The sequence below is a fragment of the Pezoporus occidentalis genome, unplaced genomic scaffold (genome assembly GCF_034315485.1).
Source record: "Pezoporus occidentalis ecotype Australia unplaced genomic scaffold, CSIRO_AGI_Poc_V1 ctg20, whole genome shotgun sequence".
NCBI classification, from domain to species: Eukaryota; Metazoa; Chordata; class Aves; order Psittaciformes; family Psittacidae; genus Pezoporus; species Pezoporus occidentalis.
Genome location: NW_026913856.1, coordinates 6,149,642 through 6,165,849, shown reverse-complemented (window position 1 = coordinate 6,165,849; position 16,208 = coordinate 6,149,642). Strand labels below are relative to the sequence as shown.

At 37.4% G+C, this 16,208-nt stretch overlaps 1 protein-coding gene across 3 annotated transcripts in view; it reads right to left on the bottom strand.

The window, feature by feature from the left end:
- CDH13 (cadherin 13) overlaps nucleotides 1–16,208 on the bottom strand; it is a 523,969-nt gene that overhangs the window by 356,408 nt on the left and 151,353 nt on the right. The window lies entirely within an intron of this gene.

Genomic DNA, 16,208 nt, shown 5'->3' with positions numbered 1-16,208 from the left:
CATGGAATCAGAAGTACTTGGATCTATATTCTGCATTCCTTTGGAGTTATGAATTTGACACTTGTAGACCTTTTATATTTTGCTCATCTGTTGACCTTGCTTTATGAAACTTTGCAACTTTCTCCAACAAAAGCAGAAGCAGAGTTGTTTGAAAGTAAAAAACTGTTTTCCTACCATATATCTCATCCAAAAGCACTGATGCTTTCAATTCCCAATTCCACCACAGAAACAAGAGTATTTGATGAGGTTAAGAGCAAGGAGAGGGAAAGAAAATGAAAAGGTTCTGAGATGTACTGATAAGTAGGAGAGAAATTAGAAGTGGGTAGAAGACGAAGTGGTTAAAAGGATAGAGAACTTTGAAGATTATTCTGATCAAGGGCCAGATGTGAAATTGAAGCCAATTGTTAGACGAGTTGAAGAGAACTGTAACCTTAGATAAAATCGCCTAAATTAGGGGCAAATGTGAAATCAGAATGATGACATCTCCTGGACTAGGATAACCAGGGAACATCTTATGAGACTGTGTTGTGTTCCCAGTCATTTTCACAATGCCACTCACTGGGAATCATTTGTTTCCTGAAATTCATGCAGATTCTGGAGAAGAGCCAGTGCAATACCCAAAGTTATCAGCACTTGCGCTGCCTGTACCTGGCCCCAGTAGCAGCTTCATAGCCCAAGAAGCCAGCCCTGGCATTGACCACACTTTTCTGCCCTGACAGGCACTGAGGAGGGATCTTAGGATTTTCAACTTCATCAGTTTACTGAGATTTTTCACCTGTGTCACTACACCTATCCCTTAAACAAAGCTACACATTGCTGATGCTCCAAAACAGCATAGCCTGTTAAATATGAGCAAATATGATTTTTAGTTCTTACTCTCCAGTGAAGAAAACTTGTTTTGTATGCAAAGCCTGTGTACAAATCTTTATGTTAAAATTATAAAAAGTGATTAATTAATCACTTCTTGTGTACTCCAAGTACTAACCAGTATAATAAGAAACTAGGCAGGGTTTTGCAGATCTCAAAAGATGGGAATCTCAAACAGATATTGAAGAAAGCCTTCCAGCTAACTATTAAAAGAGGGTGCTGAGGTCATGCTGAATACCTACAGTTGCAGGGATTTTAACACAAGGTTAATCAAATACCAGCTTCATCCACTATCACTCAAGACCAATCTCAGTAACTGGTCCTGCTACAAACCACGAGGATGGACTAAGCGGTACGTTAAAGTCTTTTCCACACGTGGAAATTGTAGATTCAATTAATCCCCTGGTCTTTTCAGTTCTACATTAGGCCTGTGTATGTGCAGTTCGTTCAAGAATATTAAAACTACAAAAATGCAGTGAACTAACCAATGTGTCTCACTACACAGCTTACTTATCTGGTGAAGTCCTGACACTGAACTCTCTCCCAAGGCTGAAGGAAATTTGGGGATGGGATTTGGAACTCCTGAGTATAAGATGAACAATCACATGCAAGAAAAAACCCAGCTCAGAATGTTGCACTGAGAAACTATCCAAATGATCAAAAGGGCCTGGTTTCAAGAAGAAGGCTTGGATGTCTGTTTTCAGAAATAAAACACGCCATTACAAGAATTCTTTCAATCAAATCCTTTCAGATTAGTATTTAAACAATCTCCAGATACCAAAGAAGTAAACGCAGTTACTAAAATCTATGTCATTTGGATGGATAACATATGCTCCAAGGAGTCTGCCACAGAGAGAAGAGACCAAACCATCTGGCAGTCTGCCTAAATTGAAAAAGTAGTCTCCCAATATATAACACTTTGCTGCTTGGCAACCATGATGGCATATGATCTTCATGATGTACAATAATGTTCACGATGTTCATGCATTTGTCACAGAGATGACGTGTGAGGAAGCCATGAGCTGGATAACTGACGTTACTCATACTACCCAGCAGCACTATAACTGGACAAATGGCAGCCTGATTAGAGTGGACACTAAAACTTCCCACATCCTTCTGCACACTCTTTTTATGTTAGAGCTTAAGGAGTTTAACTAGACTGTAAGCTCTTTAGAGCAAAGACCACTTGCTCACTCTGAGTCTGATTTTGCAACAAAACGATTGGTGATCAAGGTGCTACAGAAGTAAAACAGGAGAAGCAAAAGGTTAATAGTAGTAACTGTTCAGCTATAGTCCTAAAGTTTTCATAATGCTGCATCAGAAAGGACTAGTGATTGTGGCTTATTGTCAAGAACTCAATGGGCAATTAAAACAATGATGTAATATTTATTTACATGAAGGCAGAGTTCCTCATTTATAGCTGCATATATGACTCTTTTGATGTTCTTAGTCATGTTCCAGCTGCCAGATGAACATCTTTATTGTGCCTAATATGCCACATGGTATGAGACAGGCTCCAAAACTCCATACAAGCAAAATGAAAATACTGCCAAGCCTCTCCCAGTGTGAAACAACGTGCATGTCACTCATCACCCTCTGTTCATTTCTCAGCCTCCTGTGTTAGACATTTCCTCCTTTCTGTAACAAAACTTATTCATATGTGAATTGCACAGAATATTTTTGTCCACCAAGCAATATTCAGCATCAGGAACCACAAGGCTTTAATCACTGAATTCAAGAATTTAATCATGGACTTCAAGCTTACTATCAAAGGACCTGTTGGAAAAAGGGTTCTTGTATAATATCTCAAGAATCCGTCACTGTAATGAAAGGAAACTGAAGTTGTAGTTGGAAATATTACCCCCTACACATCTCAGCAAGAAATTTCTAGTTCCTGGGATTCATCATTTCAGTACATCCCATTCTCACTGTTATGATGTACCACATACGTGAGGTTTCTACTGTGATATTTATGATAATGAACCACAGATGTTTCAAAGAAAACCACTTTAAAACATCAGAAGTTTAGCAGTTGGATTTCTTGTAAACCATACAAAAGAAAACAACCTGAAATAATTTCTTGTATTCAAAAGCATGTATTAAGCTGATATATTTCTCTTCTAAAGTAATATTTTCCCCAAGTTTAATTCTCAGAAGTTTAATTTGTTTTGAACAGAAAGACAGAATCTATAATTTTCTCTCTGATGAAATCTCTACAGAGGCATTCTGAACCATTAAGTATACATACTTACCTATAAGCACAAAAAAGAACTCCTTACACTGTATGTTTCTATGTACAGATATTTGTATTTTTATGATAGCTAGCAACAAAATGTCTCCTCAGTGAGGAAATATCACATCTGAACACACACATGGAGGCTTAATTTCTCTATCAGTGAAGGTTAGCATACTTCTTGTAAATTCGACTTAGCCTTGTTGAAATCAGCAGGAATTACTGCAGCAATCAAACATGATCCTGTGCATGTTTTCTTATCTTTTTTAACAAATACCTTTAGATCATATTGAAACCACAAGTCAGAAGCTATAGCTGTGAGAAATCTAGAGATGCAAAAGCACATTACAGCTTCACAAAGGCAACTTAACTTTCCAGCCCAGCAGGGATCCCTCAGCTCTGCTCAAAAGTCCTCCTTGCTCAATGATACTACCAATATTGGTAAGTTAGAAACTGGCAAAGCTGAGCTTCATTAACTACAAAGAGATAAAAATGATGGTTGAAGCAATCATAAATGCTTCTGAGTGCTGTTGTACATAAAAATTCATAAGTACCATTGACCTAGCAAAGCTCTTGTTAGCCATAAACATTGAAGCTGACTGAAAACAGCAGGCAAATAGCTAAGGGGATAGTAACAGGCCACCACGTGATGGCATTCATCGCACTGCTGAATGCCTGACGTTTGTACAGGGTGTCACACATCAGCCCAACACAAATTAATAGAAATGCAAAGTGTTATGAGTCTTCAGGAGATGAATTATGTCCCCCATGACACTTTTGGAGGCAGACTAAAGTCTAGACGAGACACTGCCAACAGTTAAGTCAGACAGGTTGTTCCTTGTGATACAAGGTTATGATTTTTTCATAACAGTGCTCTAGAAATAATGGATTTGTGGTTTTGTACAGCTACAATTCATGACTAAAATATTGTTTTACACATACACATACAAACAAACCTTATTGAACATTTAAGAAAATTAACAAAATTAATTTCATTAAAATCCTTTTTGAAGGTTTATAAATAACTTAATGCTAAACTCCAGCTAGCCAGCAGAATGTCTACAGATTTAAGAAAAAAACCACAGTAAACAATAGTAGTTTATTATCTCCCACTACAAGTTTATGATTCCCTGGTATCTATATAAATCCTTCATGCTCCCCTGAAATAAATTATAATGACATATTTAGCATCCAGATAATCAAAAAAGGAGGAAACATGAGCAACTGTACAATGTTCATCAAACTATAACAAGGATTGCCTAATACAAATACATATCTATATTAGACTTCTTTGGAAGAACAAGTACTAAACAACAGACTTCCTCTTTGCACACACTTCTAATGCCTACAAAACCAACCTGATTAGCTAAACTGGCAAACCTCCCCTTGCAACTTGTGTGTGATGACCAGATTTGCTCCTAGACTCAATAAAATGCAAGAATTAGGCCAACAGCTCACCCAGCGGGCACTAGGGCATGCATATCTCCCTCTCAGAGAATACCCTTTCCACAGTACGAATATTACCTATTAATAGTCACCAGGTTTTCTGGTGCTGCTAAAACGCGTAGCAAGAATGTTAACCTTCCCATAGATCAAGAAAGGGATTTCACTGAGAAACCAGCTGCCACCAGTAAAAGTTATGGTACTTTCACTGGAAGAATCTCCCCTCTCCTGTGTTACCTATCCCTAATAGCCCTATCAGAGATGTAAAAGACTGCTAACTACTTGAAATTAGGTAGTACAGTTCATCTGAGTGATACCAGACTACAGGCTGCTCCCACTGTGGAATGGGTACGATGTGTGATTTCAGGACAAGTGCCTCCATCCCCACTGAAGACCTACATTAGTGACGCTCTGCTTGGTCTCTCTCCTCACCTTCTGCTATATCCAATACTGTACTCTGGCATCTTTTCATGTCATGGCAAGCTCTGGGTCTCTTCTTCTGACACATCATACCACCACTTGGTTAGATATGAGTACGGCATCAGGTACCTTGAGCTAAAGCTGAGCAACTCTGCCCTGAAACCAGAAGCATCACAACTTGTTATCAGCCCAGGTCTGAGGCAAAGTGTATTAGCCCAGCAGTAGTGGAGTTTAGGATTCTAGCAAGTATTTTCACAGGGCACAGAATACTGTGTGAGCAAAATGACTCCACCAGCACCAATCTCAAGGATTCCTGCCTTTTTCATCACAGATATGTCACCTCTTCTTGCCTTTCCCACCTCTTTCCTTTCTCCTAGAAAGGAAGATCCCTCGGTAGCATCTTGTCGTCTTCAGCAAATTTATTCTACCAACAGGGCTCTATCAGCAGTCTCTAGCTGCTTGAAATTACAGGAAAACATAAACACTACAAACAAAACTTCCCTTCCTTCCAACAGCAGATTTCAACAGATCACATTACATGATACCTTCACACAGCATTTTCCTCCACATTGTCTCACTTAGGGCAAAAATCTAATCAAGTGGAAGGAGTTGTAATGAGTTGTTCTCAGCTGGAAGTCATCTTGACTTATTCATTACAATGTAGACACTTTATTGACTGATCTCTTGGGTCAGTGGCAGCATTACAGGGCATGGTAATACCATATCTTGTGTTCTAAACCCTAGAGAAAAACTACTATTAAGAAAAAAATAAAATACTATGTCAGTGTGACTGAAAAAAAAACAAAAAAATCAAAACTTTAGGTGTTATATCACAGTCATTGATCCTCCGAACACAAAACATTGTTTAGTTTAAATTGAGCTGTTGTCCATTTGGAACTACAGAGGACGCTTAAACTGATACTGCTTTTGTGGAGCCACAGTCTCAAAGGAACTGCCACATCTGTAGAGGAACATGACATTTCATGATCAACCCTGTGCTGATTCTGGACAGTCCAAATGATCACAAGCCCAGAAGCAATATGTAGAAAAGAATCCTTTTAACTTTGTCAGTCTCAGTGAAAAAAGCTTTCCCACTGGAATGTAAATGATCTATATGATTCCATTTTAGCAGTTTTACATAACATTTTGCTAAGAACCCCAGGAGAACACAAGATGAAATTAACTTCAGATTCTTACAAGATCTTCACTGGATGAGTCTGAGACATAAGCAGACAGAATCAAAGACATCCAAGTGTATTCAATATGCTGTGGCTCTGCAAATTGCTGAGAAGTTTGTCGATACAAGATTAATTGTATTCTTCAGTGTAGAAGATGGGACAGAAGTTTGAGTTTGTACAAGAATTCCCAATGGGATATAATGGATAATTTCCTTTGAATAAAGCATAAAAAGCAGAATTGAACTGACTATGAATTTTCTTGTCTTCTGCACAAGCACACGGTTGATGTTGGAGCAGTCACCCTCAGTCCTACCAAAACAAAATATCTTTATATATGTAATTTATTGAAAACTAATAAGTTAAGGTTGTATTCAGGAGAAGAAACTGTGCCCCAGGAGATTTAACTATGTAAATAAATTGCTGCCAGCAGATGTCAAAATGCAACAACAAGCAATCACTCACAGGAAATAACTACAGTGCATCCAGCACGCAAAGTACCTTATTTACACCACCAGTATGTGTTTAAAATGTCTCCAAAGCCACAAATTTATTTAGTAAGGGTTTTCAGTTAACTGGACAATTAGCCACAGGTTATGAGGATTTCTTTTCCCTCAAGTTCACAATTAAAACTCTATGTTTTCAAGGTCAGTTTGTTATAATTACAGTGATCTGTCATTTCTTAATGTGATCTGTCATAACTCCTTGTTTCTTTTTTTTTTTTAATGGCAGAAGCTTCCATCAATGATCAAATAAGACCATTTTTGTTTTGAGTCTTAAATGAAATTATGATACGCTGTTAGATGAACCAAAGATTCACAAATTATGCACACAGCTATGTTTGCCTGAAGTTTGGGCCATTAGTAAGAAATGTCACTAAATTCAGAAATGAAATATTTGGCCTTAATGGAGGAATGGATGCTTTGTCCACTCCTTCAGTGGGAAGTACAAATAACTCAGTGATTTGGGGATGGCAAAAGAAATTACAGTTCTAAAAATATACCTTTTGTCCTCTATGAAATCTGAGAGCAACTCACACACTTCTACACTCACTTTTTTCAGAGATGCGAGAAAAGAATATTGCTTGATATCTCTCTCTTAGACTAGCAGTGCATTGAGACAAGAAGTCAAAGTGCAGGAGCTTTTCATTAAGTAAGCTATCAATACAAAGTGCTTTTTACACATTACCCAAGATACTGTGCAGAGGCAGTATCGCCCCCACTGCCTCAATCTCGAGTCTTGGTTTCACCTTCTGTGTGAAAGTACAACCTGTAATTCAACAGAGAGCTGCATAGGCTGCTTCCTAACCTCAATACTTTGATAAGAAGCTAAACTATTGGTTAGCACAAAGAACCGTCCTTGGCCAGACCAAACATTTCAGCAGTAACTAAAAATATCGGTGTTATCAGCTCTATTCCCAGGCCGAAAGTCAAAAGTACAGCAATGTACCAGCTACTAAGAAGGAGAAAAAATTACTGCTACTGCTGAACACAGGACACCACCCTCACAGGGAAAAACTTCTTCCTAACAGCTAATCTAAATTTACCCTCTTTCAGCTTAAAGCCATTATCCTTTCCACTACATGCTAGGAAATGTAAAAAAAAAAACAAACAAACAAACAATCAAATACGTGGAAATCTATGTACAGCTGCCCTTCTGAAATAATAGTAATTATAAAACTGTTTCCTAATGTACAATAATGTTTTCTTAAAAGGCATCCCCAGGAATAAAGCTTTCAGCCTAAGCCATGTGCAACTAATTTCCAAATATCACTCAGCGGCAGGAGCTTGTTTCAGAAATAGAGAATGATGCATCACTTACAATACATAAAAGGAAATGAGAGTGAGTAATAAATGCACTGTGTAATATTGTCTTCTCAAAATGGATACTGTAGGTTGCCAGCCTGTTTTGCCACTTGCTGAATGAGTAGCACCACATCTGAAAAATTTGCTCAAACCATTTATTTAATGGATTGTTCAACTTTCCCACTGAAAAACTGCAACAAACTTCCTCCTGTTTCCAGAGGAAATCTTTTGCCTTATCTTCTTCATCAATGAACCTGACAGAGAAATAACAATTTCTCTTAGTGCTTTTTACCAAGTGTTCCCAAGTGCGTTCCCTCAACCTTTTTTTTAAGAGTCACCAGCAGAAAGTTGATTTTTCCAGGCATATCTGATAAAAGCACAAATAACAGACCTACACCCCTTTTCAGTCCTCGGTCTAAAAACTGGGTTGTTAAAATATAACCCTTGGACACAGTTTATGAATAGCTCTTCCAACCACCTTTACAAACTTAAATTGCATTTAAATTTGAAAAGCTAGTTGGTAGTTAAGCTGTTGTTTTACTCAAGTATCAAGCCAATTCCAACACACAGATTATTCTATAAACCATGAAAAAAAATCAACCACTTGATTACAGGCTGCTATGATACAAAACTTCTAAGATTAATGAGGAGAGCCACCTTTCAAAACTCTGCTGGATTTTAAACTTGCTAAACATATCTTCGTCTCTTTCAAACAATACCAGCACTTGACTACCAGTTACAGAACCAAATAACCTTGGTTTGAAATCTGACTCTTGCACTAAGACCAGACAAGTAGCACTGCTGAGAACAATGTAATTAAAATTGCACCATGTAATCTCGCTCTGCACAGTCATTCCCCAAACAGTTTCTATTCACGTCAAACACAGGCTTTTATACTTTAAAGAAAGACAGGCTTTGGCATCTTCCACAAAAGAGCTGACCTTAGGGAAAGTATATTCCGTCAGTCAGGATCATTTGCAAGCAACCTGAACTTTGATTGCGCAGATAAACCAAGGCAAGTGCACCTAGCTACTGAAGATTCTGCCTCTTTTTAATAACTAAGAAACAATGAAAAAAGCAAAACCCAACTAACATGTACAGCCTTTTAGTGATTATTTGACCAGTCAGGTGACACTGCTATTGGCATTTGCTACTTAAGCAGTTGGCATTGCTACACATGCTCATATTTAAACAATATCATGACATATGAAGCAAACGACAATGAAAAGTTAACATCAATTACTTAAAACAGGCTACGCTTCAAATACAGACTACGCTTGGCAGTGCCACTTGGCTTCTTGCTGGTTTCCAGAGGTGGACATCCTCTTTCATTTATCACTGGGTACATAATGTTACCAGCTGATAGTTTGCTTCAATACAAGCACAAGCTAAGGGTGATGTCAATGCAGTGTTAATAATTCCAAACCTTTTTGTCAACTTTGGGAATATGGATCAGGCTGATAACTGACAGTTTCTGTAGAAAACTGTGACCAATTAATAGAATTTTTCCTTATATTCAACCCTATAGCTAGCAAAAGGGTGCAATGAAAAGCTGTGCGAGCCAGCATCCCAGATATGAACATCCACAACAGGAGCTGTTTGTAGAAAAAAACATTACACAAAAAATGTAAACAGAACAGCTCCAGTATGAAGATTAAGGACACCAGAATATCCCTAGTGATAATATTTCTTTAAAGTAATATAGTTTTATATTATTTCTTATTAGTGTCATATTTTTTTATACAGTGATCACATTGGAGACAGATCAGACAAGAAGCTGGCTTACCACACGGTAGTTACAATACTGACTTGGTAATCAATATATAACCAAGATTTTATTACCAAGTACTCTCTTAGGTTTAATAAACTACTTATCTCTAAAACTACATGAATTCCATGTACCATCATTGCTGCCAACACAAAACTTGCCAGTCATTCAGTGGCAGGTCTACATCTATTCATGTCATTTAGTCTTTAAAATATTTACTTTCATTTTCCAAGTTGAATAGATGACAAAAAGCATGACTCCTTATCTTCCCTTCTCTTTCCTTAGACTTGATATAGATACCATTAATTGCAGATGCTTTAAGGACTATTACTGAGGGTTAGGGATATGGCTTTCCTACATTATCACCTGACTTTTGCAATGTTAGAATGCAGAAACCTTTTCATATCTGTTTGAATAAATGTCTTTCACATTAGAGTAACTGTAAGGATTACAATGCATATGAAGTTTAAGGAGGTAAGAAAATCCATCAATCCATCAATCTTTACTTGTTTTCTAGTTATAAGTCCATTGAAAAAAAAGCCAAACCTCTCAATCTGTGCGTTTTTCCGCATCATGTCCCCTTCCAAAGCATTAGTCTCTTCTAACTAATAAAGCAGAATCATTCCGAACACTGATATACCATGTTTGTGTTGCAATTTGCTAATGGCTACATTCATGACAAACTGAGAATTCAGCTGGTAAATGTATAAACCTGATTGGCTAGAAATTTTCAAGTTACAGTGTTATGTATCTATACACTTCTTCTTATATATCTTCTTAGCAACTTTGTAGCAGTTCTATCCAAGAATTAAGATGTAAATAAAGAATTATGCTATATCAGAGAGTGCATATGGGCCACAGTTTTAGGAACATAAAGGTCATCAGAATTCATCACCTAGCAACAAACATAATAATCAGCTCCTCTGTCTAGCAAGTATCTAGCAAGAAATACATTATAAACACCACTGACTAGTAAGTTTACTTGGTAGTTTGAAGTTTAAATGAACTCTCAGCTAATTAGACTTAGCTCAGTGCTTCTGTAAGCTGTATGTTTGCATTTGAGCACAGGCTTGATTCTGGAATAAACAGTTGCCATTCACTCATCAACAGATGGGTCACATTCAAAAGCTGACAGATTCCGAGGAAATGACAATACAGAAATGCCGTAACTTTCTTTCCGTTCCTAAGAAAACCAGACTGGTTATATAATGCATGTAAATGCAACACAGGGAAACAGTTCCAAGAACATGCTGAGAGCCCCACACACTCCGAGAAGCATGATCAAACTAACGTCAACATGGTTTCCACAATGCAACTTTGGTGATGATTCCAGTACAAAGATTGGTTTGACTACTCCACACTTGCCTTAAACATTTCAAAGTGATTGATGTAATTATTCACTAGAATCATTTAACTATAGGCTAGAACTTGCATCAATGAATATTAACTAAAAATAAAATTAGCTTTCAAGTACCAAAGACTTTGTGTATTCAGCCTGCTAGACAACTTCACTCTCTTCCTCCCCTTGTCTCTCTCCCCTCACTGCTTTGCATAAATACTCTATTATTATAAACTCCCGCTGTCTTGAAACTGATGATATATATTATTGTATAGGCAGGGCCTACTATTAGTGTTTCAAAACAGAGCGATATAGGTGCAATGTTACCATCATGTTTTAAAGTTGTTTATCTCATATTATTTTGGTAAAGCAAATTCTTAATCATCACCTCCAAGACCTATTTTGCAAACCTCTTTGTTAAAATTTCCTTGCAAATCTGAAGGCTGAACAAAACCAGGTTTCATTCCAGTGCTGGTAGATGTTCATTAACGTTTAAAAGTTCTGCCAGAGACAAGTATAGAACGAGTACATTCTTCACCACGGAAGTTCACAGAAAACTGAATTACAGACAGAGTGCTGGATCCTGAACTGGCAAACAACACACCCTGATATCCATTTCCTACATTAAGAATTGTTCATAGAATTAGAACAGTTTGGGTTAGAAGGGACCTTAAAGGTCATCTAGTTCCAGCCCCTGCCCTGACATGGACAGGAGAGGAGAGTGCTCTTCTCTTCCATAGGAGAGCACTTCCTTGCAGAAGGAATCAGAGTCCAGAAGCCATGGCTTAGTGATATTTTGTTACCTGCCCAATCACAACAAAAAATCAAGAAATAAAACATAGATTCTCTACCTTCACCCACATATCTGCCTGTCTTTGCAGAACAAGCCTTTATACTGTTTGTATACTGTCTCTAGGCTACTCCTCATGGCTCACATCTTGAGAGCACGTGGCTGAACATGCACAAGGATGAATGTGCTCCGTTCTCTAAGAAAGTGTTTCTCATACCATGATTTACAACTTACAGGCCTGCCTTCCATCAGCTCTTCTGCTGACACTACCTTTCCACACAAGGCTTCTATACAGTAACTAACAGTAAATTATACTGCTGAACTTGGTTACCTTTCCAGAGTTGTTTAGCAATTCTACATTCCTCCTCCAGCTTTTCAAACCACCAAAGAATTCAACACTATTTTACCATGGCATTCACTTGCTGTTCCAGGAGGAAATTCTACATTTCTCTCTCTTAACTACCTAGAATTCCTTCCTTTATAGTTGTGGAAAATAAACCAGCTTTTATCCCATCTTAACATGTTAGGAGTTCCAGGTTCCGTAACTGTAAATTGCTCATTTGAGCAAGAACTAAGGTGGCTGTCTTCAGTGCAGGGACCTGTCAACTGGACACAGGTCTGTAGGGCAGTGCTCATACATAATGGTCGAATCAGCACACTACTTGAAGTTACACACACCCCAGAAGAACAGCAGGAATTTTCACACAAGCATCAATGCTTGCTTGGGAAGAAATCTGGAACTACAAGGATAGTCAACTGGCACTTAGCATAGGCTGAGAAAGGCAACTACCACCTGAGAGCACCATTTGACATTAGGCAGTGGTGCAAAGACACTCATTCTCAGAAACAGCAAAGCTTTCCATAGGCAGAGGAGTGTTAAATTTACTTCATTTTCTCCTTGTACAGAAGCCATCAGGTTTTTTTATTTGCACTGAAATGGGTTTTGGCTACTAGTATTGAAAATTCATTTGTTCAAAATGCATACTATGGTCTACAGAAATCAGGCAGATACAGAAAATACCTGAGAATGTGCATCTCAAGGTCAAGCCCATATATAAAGTGTTGAAAATGTTAGACAGGGATGTTCAAATTAGCATTTAGGATTATATATTTAAAATTCAGTAGTACCAACATGAGCATCCAAATATTAAATATAGACAATAATTAGACACTAATATTTGGAAACTTGAACTAGTGCATTTATTTTTTATTAGGAACAGAAAAAAACACACCAAAGAAGCTTCAAATACCATAGCTCTATTCCCATTCCCAGCTAGGCATTATTTATATAACATGGACCAGCCTCTTAACAGGTAGACACCAGCTCTTCTCCAATTCATACAAATGATACAACATAGAATAACATAAGCAGGAAAATGAAGAACCAGATATTAGAGTCTGTAATGTGAATCTAATCACACTGGGATAATTTTAATATGATTTCACATATTGAAAGGGAAAGTGTTACTGGCCACTTCAGTGAATTCTTTAGTACCTTGGCCATAGGACAGGTGGAGATTTCATTTATGGAGAGTGCTTGATTCTAAGCTACAGAAATACTGCATCCAAAATGAGTGCTTCTGTTGCTGAGCTCACAGGGAAAGGTAACATCAGAACAATACTTTGGTAAAGGTAACCCTTGATTATTTTATTCCAAACATGATCTTTCAGTGAAAGTCAAACAAAATAATATCAGTATATTAAGAAGATTTTTATTTTTAATTTAAGCAAGGGAAAACAAAACCAACCAACCAACCAAAAAAAAAAAAGAAAAAATAAAGAAACCAAACCTCCCAAAACCCAAATAAAAAAACCCAACAACACACACACCAAAAAAGAAAACTCAGATTTTCAAAATAAATTAAAAAAAAGATATATTAAAAATTGCTTTCACAGGTCTGTAAGGTGCATTGTGAGCTGTTACCCCAATAAACTAATGTATACCGAAATAATACTAGTTGAGAGTAACATCAGAAACAGAACTTCAGTAGTTTTAAATAAACAGAGATTAAATAGATTTACAAAACCACTCATGCTCCATTAAAGCCCCACCATCTTCCAACTACTAAAACTATGTTGTGTTCTTTATCTTGTTTGAAGTACTGTGTGAGGCAAACCAGATGATAATTTTTCTGTTACTTTTTTTACATGGACCCAATATCTATTCTATGTGGAAATAAATACTGGTGCTGTGCTAATTAATTTCTCACTTATTAAATAGCATCACATTCCCATAGGCACAGAAGGGAATTTGGAATTCATCTTTTCAGATGTTACCTCCTCTGTATATCTTAAAACTTTATACATAATTAATTAAAAAGTCTTGCAGTGTATAACTCATCATTATATATATGAGCTAACATTTCTTATTAAGGCTATAGATTTTGCAGTCGCAGCTGCTGCAGGGTGAATAAGGTCTTTTTAACATGCACCCCTCATAAAATAGCCTATGTTATAAATCTGTAGTCTTTGTAGCTGGGGTTTTCCCCACTGCAGATGTGTGCATTTCTGCTATTCCTTTAAGACATTTACCTGAGAAAGAGGAGCTCAAATCCAGCATTTTAAGAAAGCTCAAAAAAGACACTTCTTAACAAACATCAGAGCAGAGCAAATAATTCAGAAGAATCATTTATTTATTGGATTTGCCATTTATTTTTCTATTCACCACAGATTGCTAAATTCTTACATGTAAATTATTCATGAATTTCTGCCAATGCTTCTTCCATTTAAATTACTATGAAAATGTAGTTGCAATTATTCAGATTTCAACATTGGCTCTGTCAGTTTTTTGGAGCACTGTTTCTGTTCCATGATTGGTTGCAACTTGCCAATTTGGAATATGTTTCAAGCATTACACTTGACTACACGGTTCAAAATTTACTTTGTCAGTTCTATACTTGCAATTTGTGCTCTGAATATAATGTTTTCTGACATTTCCATACTGACAAAACCTCAAGTGTAGACACAGCTCTATCTTGTGTCAATGGACATTTCAGTGGCATTATTTCAGTTATTTTCAGTGCCAAAGTCATTGCCAAAATACATAAGACAGAAAGAAGAAGGTTTTTTTACATTAACTGCCTCTGTGTTTTCTATTATTCCTTAAGGTGCTGCCTGTGTCTGCATCATTAGGACTCTTACAATCCCAGCTGGTTGCTGTTCAAACTGCCCTTAAACCGTGTATGCAGTACTTAAGGGACTAACAGCAGATCACATCCCAAGAGTCCCAAAGAGAGGCAAGGGAATGGTAAGTAGCAGGCCTTCTAGACAGCAGGTTCAGACCTTAGCTCATCAGTTGATTCCCTCCAACTAGGAGGGATTTCTCGGCCATACGGAGCTGTTAATCACTTCTAGATAAAGCATCCTGGCATCCAACCGGGACACCCACAGCCAGAAGCCCCTGTTGCTCTTCTCCAGTACCTGGAGTTTATGCATGTGCACAGCAGGAAGCCCTCACTACTGCCCCTGCAAATCTCTGCCAAAAAAGAGGAGGTGAGACTTAAGGACGCAGAGACAGTTTACTGCCAGATCAAAACCACTGTTCCTCTAATGTAAGGTGAACCCTAAGGGTTCTTCTTCTTCAGTCCCCTTACTGTGTTTTCTTTCTGGCGTTTGTCCCAAGTGCCGCACTCTACCTACTTCAAACTCAAGCAAAAGGGTGAATGTAAGATTTTTACCTCAATGTTAGCATTACTGATCATTCATCACATTTTCATCTCAAAATCTCTAAAGCTACCTGTGAATCTAAATTGTCACCTTTATAATTGAAACATTGTTTTATATGCATCGTGTCTTACGCACATGTCGACAGTCAAATGACCTGACTACCATTCAGTTAAACACAAATCAGGAGAGACAGGCAAAAAAAGCGGAGCTACAGAAAATACTGAAAGCTGTAAAATGGTAATTCACCATTCTTTCAAACTTTCATCAGTTTACTTTTCCACAACACTTTTCAAAAGATATGTCTTGGAAGAGAAAGATTATAATTGAATCTCCGAGTGTTAGCAGCAATGAATTTTACATTAGAGAGCCTGATCTTGCTTCACAAGATTGAACAATGTTTGCAAACCAGTAAAGCCACACTGCTTACTGAAATACATTCCTCTTTCCTCAAAACAGTAAGCTCCAGCAGTGATGGGAAAGGCACTCAATTGAAAAGATCCAAATAAGAAAGTATTGTCATGTGAAATATAGATGGATTATATACAATATCCAGACTTTTTATTTAAGGAGCGAAGTTCACATAAGGAAAGCACCTTCGTAAAGGTTCAGACAAAAGACGGTCAAAGAAAGAGTAATATAATCTAAAATTAAATCTATTGTAATCTAAAAAGTTAACCTAAAATTGCTTTAGTAATGGTAACT